Below are 13,875 nucleotides of genomic sequence, written 5' to 3' on the forward strand. Positions count from 1 at the left end.
ATCACAGGTAAAATTTCTAGGTATTATGAAACTGTGAGAAATGGGCTCTCTGAGGACAAAAATCACAAAGAATAGAACAATGCATTATGCTCCCCTTTTCCATCATTGATTCCAGCTGCATGAAAAATAAAATAAAAAAATGTTACAAATGTGTCAAGTGATCTGAAAACACCTTTTCCATTAGTTATGGTCTAAAATCCTTTGGCGTTAAAACAAATTTACAGATGTTAAGTCCTGTTATAAAGAGAAAATTCCTTCAATCCGGATAGGTGTCTGGCAACTTTACAAGAAACAGAGTTTTAACTCTCAAGTTCCAATACACTGTTCTGAGGACTACAGTCATGACAAAGAGAATGAAAAATGCTTTATGCTTGTTTTCCCCTAAATGGGGTACATCTTGGATGAGTTATTTGACATCTTTTCTTTTATTGCTGGTCTGAAATCTTTTATAGGTCAGGTGAATTATTAAAGCTTATCTGCAATTATAAACAGATGACACAACTCTTTCTGAAAGGTAACATTTTGATGCAATCAGTCTAGTTTGTTAGAAAAAGGACTGCATCTCTCATATTGTAATGCCATGCTCCCAAAACAGACATCAATAAAAATGCCCTGTGTGAGGCTTGAACTCACGACCTTCAGATTATGAGACTGACGCGCTACCAACTGCGCTAACAAGGAAACTGTAGGCTTATTTTTGGATTAGAAAAGGTGAGGCATTTTGGATTAACAAATTTCCTATATCAGTAAAAATGTTTTCCTTGTATGAAACTTTGAAGGAGATTTATTTCAGCTTCCCATATGGTCTAGCGGTAAGGATTCCTGGTTTTCTCCCAGGCGGCCCGGGTTCGACTCCCGGTATGGGAATGGAATCTTATTGTTGTTTCTAAACAGATTCAAAAGCAGAGGAACAAAAACTAATAGTTGTAGCCAGATGTTTCCTTGTGTCTGATGTGGTTCCAATTGCAGACGTGATCCACTGCTACTAATTGTGAAAAGGTTTTGGGCAACTGCTGTGCCATTATCATTGGCCTTATCAACGGTAAAATTTCCAGGTATTATGAAACTGTGAGAAATGGGCTCTCTGAGGACAAAAATCACAAAGAATAGAACAATGCATTATGCTCCCCTTTTCCATCATTGATTCCAGCTGCATGAAAAATAAAATAAAAAAAAGTTACAAATGTGTCAAGTGATCTGAAAACACCTTTTCCATTAGTTATGGTCTAAAATCCTTTGGCGTTAAAACAAATTTACAGATGTTAAGTCCTGTTATAAAAAGAAAATTCCTTCAATCCGGATAGGTGTTCTGGCAACTTTACAAGAAACAGAGTTTTAACTCTTAAGTTCCAATACACTGTTCTGAGGACTACAGTCATGACAAATAGAATGAAAAATGCTTTATGCTTGTTTTCCCCTAAATGGGGTAGATCTTGGATGAGTTATTTGACATCTTTTCTTTTATTGCTGGTCTGAAATCTTTTATAGGTCAGGTGAATTATTAAAGCTTATCTGCAATTATAAACAGATGACACAACTCTTTCTGAAAAGTAACATTTTGATGCTATCAGTCTAGTTTGTTAGAAACAGGACTGCATCTCTCATATTGCAATGCCATGCTCCCAAAATAGACATCAATAAAAATGCCCTGTGTGAGGCTTGAACTCACGACCTTCAGATTATGAGACTGACGCGCTACCAACTGCGCTAACAAGGCAACTGTAGGCTTATTTTTGGATTAGAAAAGGTGAGGCATTTTGGATTAACAAATTTCCTATATCAGTAAAAATGTTTTCCTTGTATGAAACTTTGAAGGAGATTTATTTCAGCTTCCCATATGGTCTAGCGGTAAGGATTCCTGGTTTTCACCCTGGCGGCTTGTGTTCGACTCCCGGTATGGGAATGGAATCTTATTGTTGTTTCTAAACAGATTCAAAAGCAGAGGAACAAAAACTAATAGTTTTAGCCAGATGTTTCCTTGTGTCTGATGTGGTTCCAATTGCAGACGTGATCCACTGCTACTAATTGTGAAAAGGTTTTGGGCAACTGCTGTGCCATTATCATTGGCCTTATCAACGGTAAAATTTCCAGGTATTATGAAACTGTGAGAAATGGGCTCTCTGAGGATAAAAAATCACAAAGAATAGAACAATGCATTATGCTCCCCTTTTCCATCATTGATTCCAGCTGCATGAAAAATAAAATAAAAAAAAGTTACAAATGTGTCAAGTGATCTGAAAACACCTTTTCCATTAGTTATGGTCTAAAATCCTTTGGCGTTAAAACAAATTTACAGATGTTAAGTCCTGTTATAAAAGGAAAATTCCTTCAATCTGGATAGGTGTTCTGGCAACTTTACAAGAAACAGAGTTTTAACTCTTAAGTTCCAAAACACTGTTCTGAGGACTACAGTCATGACAAATAGAATGAAAAATGCTTTATGCTTGTTTTCCCCTAAATGGGGTACATCTTGGATGAGTTATTTGACATCTTTTCTTTTATTGCTGGTCTGAAATCTTTTATAGGTCAGGTGAATTATTAAAGCTTATCTGCAATTATAAACAGATGACACAACTCTTTCTGAAAGGTAACATTTTGATGCAATCAGTCTAGTTTGTTAGAAACAGGACTGCATCTCTCATATTGTAATGCCATGCTCCCAAAACAGACATCAATAAAAATGCCCTGTGTGAGGCTTGAACTCACGACCTTCAGATTATGAGACTGACGCGCTACCAACTGCGCTAACAAGGCAACTGTAGCCTTAGATTTGGATTAGAAAAGGTGAGGCATTTTGGTTTAACAAATTTCCGATATCAGTAAAAATGTTTTCCTTGTATGAAACTTTGAAGGAGATTTATTTCAGCTTCCCATATGGTCTAGCGGTAAGGATTCCTGGTTTTCACCCAGGTGGCCCGGGTTCGACTCCCGGTATGGGAATGGAATTTTATTGTTGTTTCTAAACAGATTCAAAAGCAGAGGAACAAAAACTAATAGTTGTAGCCAGATGTTTCCTTGTGTCTGATGTGGTTCCAATTGCAGACGTGATCCACTGCTACTAATTGTGATGAGGTTTTGGGCAACTGCTGTGCCATTATTATTGGCCTTATCACAGGTAAAATTTCTAGGTATTATGAAACTGTGAGAAATGGGCTCTCTGAGGACAAAAATCACAAAGAATAGAACAATGCATTATGCTCCCCTTTTCCATCATTGATTCCAGCTGCATGAAAAATAAAATAAAAAAATGTTACAAATGTGTCAAGTGATCTGAAAACACCTTTTCCATTAGTTATGGTCTAAAATCCTTTGGCGTTAAAACAAATTTACAGATGTTAACTCCTGTTATAAAGAGAAAATTCCTTCAATCCAGATAGGTGTTCTGGCAACTTTACAAGAAACGGAGTTTTAACTCTCAAGTTACAATGCACTGTTCTGAGGACAACAGTCATGACAAATAGAATGAAAAATGCTTTATGCTTTTTTTCCCCTAAATGGGTACATCTTGGATGAGTTATTTGACATCTTTTCTTTTATTGCTGGTCTGAAATCTTTTATAGGTCAGGTGAATTATTAAAGCTTATCTGCAATTATAAACAGATGACACAACTCTTTCTGAAAAGTAACATTTTGATGCTATCAGTCTAGTTTGTTAGAAACAGGACTGCATCTCTCATATTGCAATGCCATGCTCCCAAAATAGACATCAATAAAAATGCCCTGTGTGAGGCTTGAACTCACGACCTTCAGATTATGAGACTGACGCGCTACCAACTGCGCTAACTAGGCAACTGTAGGCTTATTTTTGGATTAGAAAAGGTGAGGCATTTTGGATTAACAAATTTCCTATATCAGTAAAAATGTTTTCCTTGTATGAAACTTTGAAGGAGATTTATTTCAGCTTCCCATATGGTCTAGCGGTAAGTATTCCTGGTTTTCACCCAGGCGGCTTGTGTTCGACTCCCGGTATGGGAATGGAATCTTATTGTTGTTTCTAAACAGATTCAAAAGCAGAGGAACAAAAACTAATAGTTGTAGCCAGATGTTTCCTTGTGTCTGATGTGGTTCCAATTGCAGACGTGATCCACTGCTACTAATTGTGACAAGGTTTTGGGCAACTGCTGTGCCATTATCATTGGCCTTATCAAAGGTAAAATTTCCAGGTATCATGAAACTGTGAGAAATGGGCTCTCTGAGGACAAAAATCACAAAGAATAGAACAATGCATTATGCTCCCCTTTTCCATTATTGATTCCAGCTGCATGAAAAATAAAATAAAAAAATGTTACAAATGTGTCAAGTGATCTGAAAACACCTTTTCCATTAGTTATGGTCTAAAATCCTTTGGCGTTAAAACAAATTTACAGATGTTAAGTCCAGTTATAAAGAGAAAATTCCTTCAATCCGGATAGGTGTTCTGGCAACTTTACAAGAAACATAGTTTTAACTCTCAAGTTCCAATACACTGTTCTGAGGACTACAGTCATGACAAAGAGAATGAAAAATGCTTTATGCTTGTTTTCCCCTAAATGGGGTACATCTTGGATGAGTTATTTGACATCTTTTCTTTTATTGCTGGTCTGAAATCTTTTATAGGTCAGGTGAATTATTAAAGCTTATCTGCAATTATAAACAGATGACACAACTCTTTCTGAAAGGTAACATTTTGATGCAATCAGTCTAGTTTGTTAGAAACAGGACTGCATCTCTCATATTGTAATGCCATGCTCCCAAAACAGACATCAATAAAAATGCCCTGTGTGAGGCTTGAACTCACGGCCTTCAGATTATGAGACTGACGCGCTACCAACTGCGCTAACAAGGCAACTGTAGCCTTAGATTTGGATTAGAAAAGGTGAGGCATTTTGGTTTAACAAATTTCCGATATCAGTAAAAATGTTTTCCTTGTATGAAACTTTGAAGGAGATTTATTTCAGCTTCCCATATGGTCTAGCGGTAAGGATTCCTGGTTTTCACCCAGGCGGCTTGTGTTCGACTCTCGGTATGGGAATGGAATCTTATTGTTGTTTCTAAACAGATTCAAAAGCAGAGGAACAAAAACTAATAGTTGTAGCCAGATGTTTCCTTGTGTCTGATGTGGTTCCAATTGCAGACGTGATCCACTGCTACTAATTGTGACAAGGTTTTGGGCAACTGCTGTGCCATTATCATTGGCCTTATCAAAGGTAAAATTTCCAGGTATCATGAAACTGTGAGAAATGGGCTCTCTGAGGACAAAAATCACAAAGAATAGAACAATGCATTATGCTCCCCTTTTCAATCATTGATTCCAGCTGCATGAAAAATAAAATAAAAAAATGTTACAAATGTGTCAAGTGATCTGAAAACACCTTTTCCATTAGTTATGGTCTAAAATCCTTTGGCGTTAAAACAAATTTACAGATGTTAAGTCCTGTTATAAAGAGAAAATTCCTTCAATCCGGATAGGTGTTCTGGCAACTTTACAAGAAACAGAGTTTTAACTCTCAAGTTCCAATACACTGTTCTGAGGACTACAGTCATGACAAAGAGAATGAAAAATGCTTTATGCTTGTTTTCCCCTAAATGGGGTACATCTTGGATGAGTTATTTGACATCTTTTCTTTTATTGCTGGTCTGAAATCTTTTATAGGTCAGGTGAATTATTAAAGCTTATCTGCAATTATAAACAGATGACACAACTCTTTCTGAAAGGTAACATTTTGATGCTATCAGTCTAGTTTGTTAGAAACAGGACTGCATCTCTCATATTGTAATGCCATGCTCCCAAAACAGACACCAATAAAAATGCCCTGTGTGAGGCTTGAACTCACGACCTTCAGATTATGAGACTGACGCGCTACCAACTGCGCTAACAAGGCAACTGTAGCCTTAGATTTGGATTAGAAAAGGTGAGGCATTTTGGTTTAACAAATTTCCGATATCAGTAAAAATGTTTTCCTTGTATGAAACTTTGAAGGAGATTAACTTCAGCTTCCCATATGGTCTAGCGGTAAGTATTCCTGGTTTTCACCCAGGCGGCCCGTGTTCGACTCCCGGTATGGGAATGGAATCTTATTGTTGTTTCTAAACAGATTCAAAAGCAGAGGAACAAAAACTAATAGTTGTAGCCAGATGTTTCCTTGTGTCTGATGTGGTTCCAATTGCAGACGTGATCCACTGCTACTAATTGTGATGAGGTTTTGGGCAACTGCTGTGCCATTATCATTGGCCTTATCACAGGTAAAATTTCTAGGTATTATGAAACTGTGAGAAATGGGCTCTCTGAGGACAAAAATCACAAAGAATAGAACAATGCATTATGCTCCCCTTTTCCATCATTGATTCCAGCTGCATAAAAAATAAAATAAAAAAATGTTACAAATGTGTCAAGTGATCTGAAAACACCTTTTCCATTAGTTATGGTCTAAAATCCTTTGGCGTTAAAACAAATTTACAGATGTTAACTCCTGTTATAAAGAGAAAATTCCTTCAATCCGGATAGGTGTTCTGGCAACTTTACACGAAACAGAGTTTTAACTCTCAAGTTACAATGCACTGTTCTGAGGACAACAGTCATGACAAATAGAATGAAAAATGCTTTATGCTTTTTTTCCCCTAATTGGGTACATCTTGGATGAGTTATTTGACATCTTTTCTTTTATTGCTGGTCTGAAATCTTTTATAGGTCAGGTGAATTATTAAAGCTTATCTGCAATTATAAACAGATGACACAACTCTTTCTGAAAGGTAACATTTTGATGCTATCAGTCTAGTTTGTTAGAAACAGGACTGCATCTCTCATATTGCAATGCCATGCTCCCAAAATAGACATCAATAAAAATGCCCTGTGTGAGGCTTGAACTCACGACCTTTAGATTATGAGACTGACGCGCTACCAACTGCGCTAACTAGGCAACTGTAGGCTTATTTTTGGATTAGAAAAGGTGAGGCATTTTGGATTAACAAATTTCCTATATCAGTAAAAATGTTTTCCTTGTATGAAACTTTGAAGGAGATTTATTTCAGCTTCCCATATGGTCTAGCGGTAAGTATTCCTGGTTTTCACCCAGGCGGCTTGTGTTCGACTCCCGGTATGGGAATGGAATCTTATTGTTGTTTCTAAACAGATTCAAAAGCAGAGGAACAAAAACTAATAGTTGTAGCCAGATGTTTCCTTGTGTCTGATGTGGTTCCAATTGCAGACGTGATCCACTGCTACTAATTGTGACAAGGTTTTGGGCAACTGCTGTGCCATTATCATTGGCCTTATCAAAGGTAAAATTTCTAGGTATCATGAAACTGTGAGAAATGGGCTCTCTGAGGACAAAAATCACAAAGAATAGAACAATGCATTATGCTCCCCTTTTCCATTATTGATTCCAGCTGCATGAAAAATAAAATAAAAAAATGTTACAAATGTGTCAAGTGATCTGAAAACACCTTTTCCATTAGTTATGGTCTAAAATCCTTTGGTGTTAAAACAAATTTACAGATGTTAAGTCCAGTAATAAAGAGAAAATTCCTTCAATCCGGATAGGTGTTCTGGCAACTTTACAAGAAACAGAGTTTTAACTCTCAAGTTCCAATACACTGTTCTAAGGACTACAGTCATGACAAAGAGAATGAAAAATGCTTTATGCTTGTTTTCCCCTAAATGGGGTACATCTTGGATGAGTTATTTGACATCTTTTCTTTTATTGCTGGTCTGAAATCTTTTATAGGTCAGGTGAATTATTAAAGCTTATCTGCAATTATAAACAGATGACACAACTCTTTCTGAAAGGTAACATTTTGATGCAATCAGTCTAGTTTGTTAGAAACAGGACTGCATCTCTCATATTGTAATGCCATGCTCCCAAAACAGACATCAATAAAAATGCCCTGTGTGAGGCTTGAACTCACGGCCTTCAGATTATGAGACTGACGCGCTACCAACTGCGCTAACAAGGCAACTGTAGCCTTAGATTTGGATTAGAAAAGGTGAGGCATTTTGGTTTAACAAATTTCCGATATCAGTAAAAATGTTTTCCTTGTATGAAACTTTGAAGGAGTTTATTTCAGCTTCCCATATGGTCTAGCGGTAAGGATTCCTGGTTTTCACCCAGGTGGCCCGGGTTCGACTCCCGGTATGGGAATGGAATCTTATTGTTGTTTCTAAACAGATTCAAAAGCAGAGGAACAAAAACTAATAGTTGTAGCCAGATGTTTCCTTGTGTCTGATGTGGTTCCAATTGCAGACGTGATCCACTGCTACTAATTGTGATGAGGTTTTGGGCAACTGCTGTGCCATTATTATTGGCCTTATCACAGGTAAAATTTCTAGGTATTATGAAACTGTGAGAAATGGGCTCTCTGAGGACAAAAATCACAAAGAATAGAACAATGCATTATGCTCCCCTTTTCCATCATTGATTCCAGCTGCATGAAAAATAAAATAAAAAAATGTTACAAATGTGTCAAGTGATCTGAAAACACCTTTTCCATTAGTTATGGTCTAAAATCCTTTGGCGTTAAAACAAATTTACAGATGTTAACTCCTGTTATAAAGAGAAAATTCCTTCAATCCAGATAGGTGTTCTGGCAACTTTACAAGAAACGGAGTTTTAACTCTCAAGTTACAATGCACTGTTCTGAGGACAACAGTCATGACAAATAGAATGAAAAATGCTTTATGCTTTTTTTCCCTAAATGGGTACATCTTGGATGAGTTATTTGACATCTTTTCTTTTATTGCTGGTCTGAAATCTTTTATAGGTCAGGTGAATTATTAAAGCTTATCTGCAATTATAAACAGATGACACAACTCTTTCTGAAAAGTAACATTTTGATGCTATCAGTCTAGTTTGTTAGAAACAGGACTGCATCTCTCATATTGCAATGCCATGCTCCCAAAATAGACATCAATAAAAATGCCCTGTGTGAAGCTTGAACTCACGACCTTCAGATTATGAGACTGACGCGCTACCAACTGCGCTAACTAGGCAACTGTAGGCTTATTTTTGGATAAGAAAAGGTGAGGCATTTTGGATTAACAAATTTCCTATATCAGTAAAAATGTTTTCCTTGTATGAAACTTTGAAGGAGATTTATTTCAGCTTCCCATATGGTCTAGCGGTAAGGATTCCTGGTTTTCACCCAGGCGGCTTGTGTTTGACTCCCGGTATGGGAATGGAATCTTATTGTTGTTTCTAAACAGATTCAAAAGCAGAGGAACAAAAACTAATAGTTGTAGCCAGATGTTTCCTTGTGTCTGATGTGGTTCCAATTGCAGACGTGATCCACTGCTACTAATTGTGACAAGGTTTTGGGCAACTGCTGTGCCATTATCATTGGCCTTATCAAAGGTAAAATTTCCAGGTATCATGAAACTGTGAGAAATGGGCTCTCTGAGGACAAAAATCACAAAGAATAGAACAATGCATTATGCTCCCCTTTTCCATCATTGATTCCAGCTGCATGAAAAATAAAATAAAAAAATGTTACAAATGTGTCAAGTGATCTGAAAACACCTTTTCCATTAGTTATGGTCTAAAATCCTTTGGCGTTAAAACAAATTTACAGATGTTAAGTCCAGTTATAAAGAGAAAATTCCTTCAATCCGGATAGGTGTTCTGGCAACTTTACAAGAAACAGAGTTTTAACTCTCAAGTTCCAATACACTGTTCTGAGGACTACAGTCATGACAAAGAGAATGAAAAATGCTTTATGCTTGTTTTCCCCTAAATGGGGTACATCTTGGATGAGTTATTTGACATCTTTTCTTTTATTGCTGGTCTGAAATCTTTTATAGGTCAGGTGAATTATTAAAGCTTATCTGCAATTATAAACAGATGACACAACTCTTTCTGAAAGGTAACATTTTGATGCAATCAGTCTAGTTTGTTAGAAACAGGACTGCATCTCTCATATTGTAATGCCATGCTCCCAAAACAGACATCAATAAAAATGCCCTGTGTGAGGCTTGAACTCACGGCCTTCAGATTATGAGACTGACGCGCTACCAACTGCGCTAACAAGGCAACTGTAGCCTTAGATTTGGATTAGAAAAGGTGAGGCATTTTGGTTTAACAAATTTCCGATATCAGTAAAAATGTTTTCCTTGTATGAAACTTTGAAGGAGATTTATTTCAGCTTCCCATATGGTCTAGCGGTAAGGATTCCTGGTTTTCACCCAGGCGGCTTGTGTTCGACTCTCGGTATGGGAATGGAATCTTATTGTTGTTTCTAAACAGATTCAAAAGCAGAGGAACAAAAACTAATAGTTGTAGCCAGATGTTTCCTTGTGTCTGATGTGGTTCCAATTGCAGACGTGATCCACTGCTACTAATTGTGACAAGGTTTTGGGCAACTGCTGTGCCATTATCATTGGCCTTATCAAAGGTAAAATTTCCAGGTATCATGAAACTGTGAGAAATGGGCTCTCTGAGGACAAAAATCACAAAGAATAGAACAATGCATTATGCTCCCCTTTTCAATCATTGATTCCAGCTGCATGAAAAATAAAATAAAAAAATGTTACAAATGTGTCAAGTGATCTGAAAACACCTTTTCCATTAGTTATGGTCTAAAATCCTTTGGCGTTAAAACAAATTTACAGATGTTAAGTCCTGTTATAAAGAGAAAATTCCTTCAATCCGGATAGGTGTTCTGGCAACTTTACAAGAAACAGAGTTTTAACTCTCAAGTTCCAATACACTGTTCTGAGGACTACAGTCATGACAAAGAGAATGAAAAATGCTTTATGCTTGTTTTCCCCTAAATGGGGTACATCTTGGATGAGTTATTTGACATCTTTTCTTTTATTGCTGGTCTGAAATCTTTTATAGGTCAGGTGAATTATTAAAGCTTATCTGCAATTATAAACAGATGACACAACTCTTTCTGAAAGGTAACATTTTGATGCTATCAGTCTAGTTTGTTAGAAACAGGACTGCATCTCTCATATTGTAATGCCATGCTCCCAAAACAGACACCAATAAAAATGCCCTGTGTGAGGCTTGAACTCACGACCTTCAGATTATGAGACTGACGCGCTACCAACTGCACTAACAAGGCAACTGTAGCCTTAGATTTGGATTAGAAAAGGTGAGGCATTTTGGTTTAACAAATTTCCGATATCAGTAAAAATGTTTTCCTTGTATGAAACTTTGAAGGAGATTTATTTCAGCTTCCCATATGGTCTAGCGGTAAGGATTCCTGGTTTTCACCCAGGCGGCTTGTGTTCGACTCTCGGTATGGGAATGGAATCTTATTGTTGTTTCTAAACAGATTCAAAAGCAGAGGAACAAAAACTAATAGTTGTAGCCAGATGTTTCCTTGTGTCTGATGTGGTTCCAATTGCAGACGTGATCCACTGCTACTAATTGTGACAAGGTTTTGGGCAACTGCTGTGCCATTATCATTGGCCTTATCAAAGGTAAAATTTCCAGGTATCATGAAACTGTGAGAAATGGGCTCTCTGAGGACAAAAATCACAAAGAATAGAACAATGCATTATGCTCCCCTTTTCAATCATTGATTCCAGCTGCATGAAAAATAAAATAAAAAAATGTTACAAATGTGTCAAGTGATCTGAAAACACCTTTTCCATTAGTTATGGTCTAAAATCCTTTGGCGTTAAAACAAATTTACAGATGTTAAGTCCTGTTATAAAGAGAAAATTCCTTCAATCCGGATAGGTGTTCTGGCAACTTTACAAGAAACAGAGTTTTAACTCTCAAGTTCCAATACACTGTTCTGAGGACTACAGTCATGACAAAGAGAATGAAAAATGCTTTATGCTTGTTTTCCCCTAAATGGGGTACATCTTGGATGAGTTATTTGACATCTTTTCTTTTATTGCTGGTCTGAAATCTTTTATAGGTCAGGTGAATTATTAAAGCTTATCTGCAATTATAAACAGATGACACAACTCTTTCTGAAAGGTAACATTTTGATGCTATCAGTCTAGTTTGTTAGAAACAGGACTGCATCTCTCATATTGTAATGCCATGCTCCCAAAACAGACACCAATAAAAATGCCCTGTGTGAGGCTTGAACTCACGACCTTCAGATTATGAGACTGACGCGCTACCAACTGCGCTAACAAGGCAACTGTAGCCTTAGATTTGGATTAGAAAAGGTGAGGCATTTTGGTTTAACAAATTTCCGATATCAGTAAAAATGTTTTCCTTGTATGAAACTTTGAAGGAGATTAACTTCAGCTTCCCATATGGTCTAGCGGTAAGTATTCCTGGTTTTCACCCAGGCGGCCCGTGTTCGACTCCCGGTATGGGAATGGAATCTTATTGTTGTTTCTAAACAGATTCAAAAGCAGAGGAACAAAAACTAATACTTGTAGCCAGATGTTTCCTTGTGTCTGATGTGGTTCCAATTGCAGACGTGATCCACTGCTACTAATTGTGATGAGGTTTTGGGCAACTGCTGTGCCATTATCATTAGCCTTATCACAGGTAAAATTTCTAGGTATTATGAAACTGTGAGAAATGGGCTCTCTGAGGACAAAAATCACAAAGAATAGAACAATGCATTATGCTCCCCTTTTCCATCATTGATTCCAGCTGCATAAAAAATAAAATAAAAAAATGTTACAAATGTGTCAAGTGATCTGAAAACACCTTTTCCATTAGTTATGGTCTAAAATCCTTTGGCGTTAAAACAAATTTACAGATGTTAACTCCTGTTATAAAGAGAAAATTCCTTCAATCCGGATAGGTGTTCTGGCAACTTTACACGAAACAGAGTTTTAACTCTCAAGTTACAATGCACTGTTCTGAGGACAACAGTCATGACAAATAGAATGAAAAATGCTTTATGCTTTTTTTCCCCTAATTGGGTACATCTTGGATGAGTTATTTGACATCTTTTCTTTTATTGCTGGTCTGAAATCTTTTATAGGTCAGGTGAATTATTAAAGCTTATCTGCAATTATAAACAGATGACACAACTCTTTCTGAAAGGTAACATTTTGATGCTATCAGTCTAGTTTGTTAGAAACAGGACTGCATCTCTCATATTGCAATGCCATGCTCCCAAAATAGACATCAATAAAAATGCCCTGTGTGAGGCTTGAACTCACGACCTTTAGATTATGAGACTGACGCGCTACCAACTGCGCTAACTAGGCAACTGTAGGCTTATTTTTGGATTAGAAAAGGTGAGGCATTTTGGATTAACAAATTTCCTATATCAGTAAAAATGTTTTCCTTGTATGAAACTTTGAAGGAGATTTATTTCAGCTTCCCATATGGTCTAGCGGTAAGTATTCCTGGTTTTCACCCAGGCGGCTTGTGTTCGACTCCCGGTATGGGAATGGAATCTTATTGTTGTTTCTAAACAGATTCAAAAGCAGAGGAACAAAAACTAATAGTTGTAGCCAGATGTTTCCTTGTGTCTGATGTGGTTCCAATTGCAGACGTGATCCACTGCTACTAATTGTGACAAGGTTTTGGGCAACTGCTGTGCCATTATCATTGGCCTTATCAAAGGTAAAATTTCTAGGTATCATGAAACTGTGAGAAATGGGCTCTCTGAGGACAAAAATCACAAAGAATAGAACAATGCATTATGCTCCCCTTTTCCATTATTGATTCCAGCTGCATGAAAAATAAAATAAAAAAATGTTACAAATGTGTCAAGTGATCTGAAAACACCTTTTCCATTAGTTATGGTCTAAAATCCTTTGGTGTTAAAACAAATTTACAGATGTTAAGTCCAGTTATAAAGAGAAAATTCCTTCAATCCGGATAGGTGTTCTGGCAACTTTACAAGAAACAGAGTTTTAACTCTCAAGTTCCAATACACTGTTCTAAGGACTACAGTCATGACAAAGAGAATGAAAAATGCTTTATGCTTGTTTTCCCCTAAATGGGGTACATCTTGGATGAGTTATTT

At 37.0% G+C, this 13,875-nt stretch overlaps 16 non-coding genes across 16 annotated transcripts; 3 read left to right on the top strand and 13 right to left on the bottom strand.

Moving 5' to 3' along the window:
* Positions 1-608: 608 nt before the first annotated feature.
* TRNAM-CAU (transfer RNA methionine (anticodon CAU)) lies at positions 609-681 on the bottom strand. The gene has a single exon. It is a non-coding gene; the product is annotated as a tRNA-Met (tRNA).
* A 114-nt stretch (positions 682-795) lies between these two features.
* TRNAE-UUC (transfer RNA glutamic acid (anticodon UUC)) lies at positions 796-867 on the top strand. The gene has a single exon. It is a non-coding gene; the product is annotated as a tRNA-Glu (tRNA).
* A 777-nt stretch (positions 868-1,644) lies between these two features.
* On the bottom strand, positions 1,645-1,717 carry TRNAM-CAU (transfer RNA methionine (anticodon CAU)). The gene has a single exon. It is a non-coding gene; the product is annotated as a tRNA-Met (tRNA).
* Positions 1,718-2,681: 964 nt separating this feature from the next.
* Positions 2,682-2,754, bottom strand: TRNAM-CAU (transfer RNA methionine (anticodon CAU)). The gene has a single exon. It is a non-coding gene; the product is annotated as a tRNA-Met (tRNA).
* A 114-nt stretch (positions 2,755-2,868) lies between these two features.
* Positions 2,869-2,940, top strand: TRNAE-UUC (transfer RNA glutamic acid (anticodon UUC)). The gene has a single exon. It is a non-coding gene; the product is annotated as a tRNA-Glu (tRNA).
* Positions 2,941-3,716: 776 nt separating this feature from the next.
* TRNAM-CAU (transfer RNA methionine (anticodon CAU)) lies at positions 3,717-3,789 on the bottom strand. The gene has a single exon. It is a non-coding gene; the product is annotated as a tRNA-Met (tRNA).
* A 963-nt stretch (positions 3,790-4,752) lies between these two features.
* Positions 4,753-4,825, bottom strand: TRNAM-CAU (transfer RNA methionine (anticodon CAU)). The gene has a single exon. It is a non-coding gene; the product is annotated as a tRNA-Met (tRNA).
* A 963-nt stretch (positions 4,826-5,788) lies between these two features.
* On the bottom strand, positions 5,789-5,861 carry TRNAM-CAU (transfer RNA methionine (anticodon CAU)). Its single transcript has one exon. It is a non-coding gene; the product is annotated as a tRNA-Met (tRNA).
* Positions 5,862-6,823: 962 nt separating this feature from the next.
* On the bottom strand, positions 6,824-6,896 carry TRNAM-CAU (transfer RNA methionine (anticodon CAU)). Its single transcript has one exon. It is a non-coding gene; the product is annotated as a tRNA-Met (tRNA).
* A 963-nt stretch (positions 6,897-7,859) lies between these two features.
* TRNAM-CAU (transfer RNA methionine (anticodon CAU)) lies at positions 7,860-7,932 on the bottom strand. Its single transcript has one exon. It is a non-coding gene; the product is annotated as a tRNA-Met (tRNA).
* Positions 7,933-8,045: 113 nt separating this feature from the next.
* On the top strand, positions 8,046-8,117 carry TRNAE-UUC (transfer RNA glutamic acid (anticodon UUC)). Its single transcript has one exon. It is a non-coding gene; the product is annotated as a tRNA-Glu (tRNA).
* Positions 8,118-8,892: 775 nt separating this feature from the next.
* TRNAM-CAU (transfer RNA methionine (anticodon CAU)) lies at positions 8,893-8,965 on the bottom strand. Its single transcript has one exon. It is a non-coding gene; the product is annotated as a tRNA-Met (tRNA).
* Positions 8,966-9,928: 963 nt separating this feature from the next.
* On the bottom strand, positions 9,929-10,001 carry TRNAM-CAU (transfer RNA methionine (anticodon CAU)). Its single transcript has one exon. It is a non-coding gene; the product is annotated as a tRNA-Met (tRNA).
* Positions 10,002-10,964: 963 nt separating this feature from the next.
* Positions 10,965-11,037, bottom strand: TRNAM-CAU (transfer RNA methionine (anticodon CAU)). Its single transcript has one exon. It is a non-coding gene; the product is annotated as a tRNA-Met (tRNA).
* A 963-nt stretch (positions 11,038-12,000) lies between these two features.
* Positions 12,001-12,073, bottom strand: TRNAM-CAU (transfer RNA methionine (anticodon CAU)). Its single transcript has one exon. It is a non-coding gene; the product is annotated as a tRNA-Met (tRNA).
* Positions 12,074-13,035: 962 nt separating this feature from the next.
* TRNAM-CAU (transfer RNA methionine (anticodon CAU)) lies at positions 13,036-13,108 on the bottom strand. Its single transcript has one exon. It is a non-coding gene; the product is annotated as a tRNA-Met (tRNA).
* Between the last annotated feature and the right edge of the window lie 767 nt (positions 13,109-13,875).

The sequence above is a fragment of the Pseudophryne corroboree genome, chromosome 6, assembly GCF_028390025.1.
Source record: "Pseudophryne corroboree isolate aPseCor3 chromosome 6, aPseCor3.hap2, whole genome shotgun sequence".
In the NCBI taxonomy this organism is placed as follows: domain Eukaryota; kingdom Metazoa; phylum Chordata; class Amphibia; order Anura; family Myobatrachidae; genus Pseudophryne; species Pseudophryne corroboree.